This window comes from Camelina sativa, chromosome 1, assembly GCF_000633955.1.
Source record: "Camelina sativa cultivar DH55 chromosome 1, Cs, whole genome shotgun sequence".
In the NCBI taxonomy this organism is placed as follows: Eukaryota; Viridiplantae; Streptophyta; class Magnoliopsida; order Brassicales; family Brassicaceae; genus Camelina; species Camelina sativa.
The window spans coordinates 294,028-295,929 of NC_025685.1; positions in this window are offsets into that span (position 1 = coordinate 294,028).

Here is a 1,902-nt window from a genome sequence, read left to right on the forward strand (position 1 = left end):
TTTTTTTTTTTTTTTTTTTTTTTTTTTTTTTGTCGACCAACGACGATATATATGTGTAATCCCAACTTTTTTTTGTTTGTTGATTCTTCAGACTTCAATAGTAGTAATGTACCATATGCAAGTTAAACGCAGAATATGGATATTAGTTTCTGCATATACTTAGGACCACACTTATGTGAATCTATTACGAACACTAAATATGGTTTTTGTCATGAATTAAAGCTTTATCAAAGAGTGGCTATTATTAAACCATACTATTCAATTTTTTGGATAATGTGTCGTGTATTAATGTGTGTGTGTAACTGTGTACATCTATTTGGAATATACTATCTACATCCACTAGGTGCAGAGGAAATAGTATACGATATTGATCGACTCAGCTTATTCATTAGTTAATTACATTTAGTACTTTGGTATTTACATTAATTTTGTACTGTAAACTGTATCCGGTCTGAGAAGTAATGAAAATAGGTCTTTAACAACAACAAGAAGAAAAAAATGATAAAGAGGCCATCTTCATTTGTTTGATTCTTTAGATTAAACACCACCAATAAATATGATGAAAGGAACCTATTTCCTATAATTAGATGACTCCTAAGAAATAAGACGGACATGAGTAAAGCTTATGAAAAGGTGGAATGGAATTTTCTAAGAGTTTTGATGGAAAAAATGGGATTTGATCAAAAATGGGTGGGTTGGATAATGCAATGCATCACTTTCGTCTCCTACCACATTTTGATCACATTTTGATCAATGGGAAGCCCAAGGGACGGATTAGGCCAACACGTGGGATTCGTCAAGGGGACCCGATCTCTCCATATCTATTTATTCTTTGTACAGAGGCCTTAATCGCTCAGATTAGAAATGCCGAAAGAGAGGGGAAGATTCAGGGTTTACGTATCTTGAATGCAAGCCCACGGGTTTCCCACTTACTCTTTGCAGACGATAGTTTATTCTTATGTAAAGCTGATCCTCAGCAATGCAAGGAAATTATCGATATAATCCGCTTTTATGGCGAGGCGTCCGGTCAAAAAATAAACTTCTCTAAATCTTCCATCATGTTTGGAACCGAGGTCCCGTCCCATGTACGACAAGAGATCAAATCTATTGTTGGAATATCACAAGAAGGAGGCATGGGAACATACTTGGGTCTCCCTGAGAAGATTCATGGGTCAAAAGCACAAGTCTTTGCATTCGTAAGGGATAGACTTCATAAGAGGGTGAACTTATGGACTTCAAAATCCCTATCCAAGGGAGGCAAAGAAGTCCTGATAAAATCAGTGGCACAAGCAATTCCGACATATGTAATGTCGTGTTTTCTTTTACCAAAAGCTATATGTTCAAAACTAACTAGTACGATTGCTGATTTTTGGTGGAGCAATAGGGCAGATAGTATAGGACTACACTGGATCTCATGGGAGAAGATGTGTACTAAACTTTCTGAAGGTGGGCTAGGCTTCCGAACACTAGAAGAATTAAATCTTGCTCTCTTGGCAAAACAGCTATGGAGATTGCTGAGATATCTAGATTCTCTCCTAAGTCGAGTTCTCAAAGGAAGATATTTTCGATATTGTAGTCCATTAGAGATACAAGTATCCAACCGACCTTCATATGGTTGGAGGAGCATGTTGGCGGCAAAACATGTTCTCTCGTATGGAATCCGTAAGACCATAACTTCGGGGTTCAACACGTGCATCTGGACTGAACCGTGGATCCCAGATACTCCTGCGCGGCCGCCACAAGGATTAAATATTGAGAGAAATCCCTTGATATGTGTTAACACCTTGATCGATTTTAATACAAAAACGTGGAAACTAGAGCGTCTTCGGGAACTTTTCCCCCCGAAAGAAATTGCCCTTATTTTGGGAATCAAACCGAGCTTAATTGCCTCAAGGGACGATT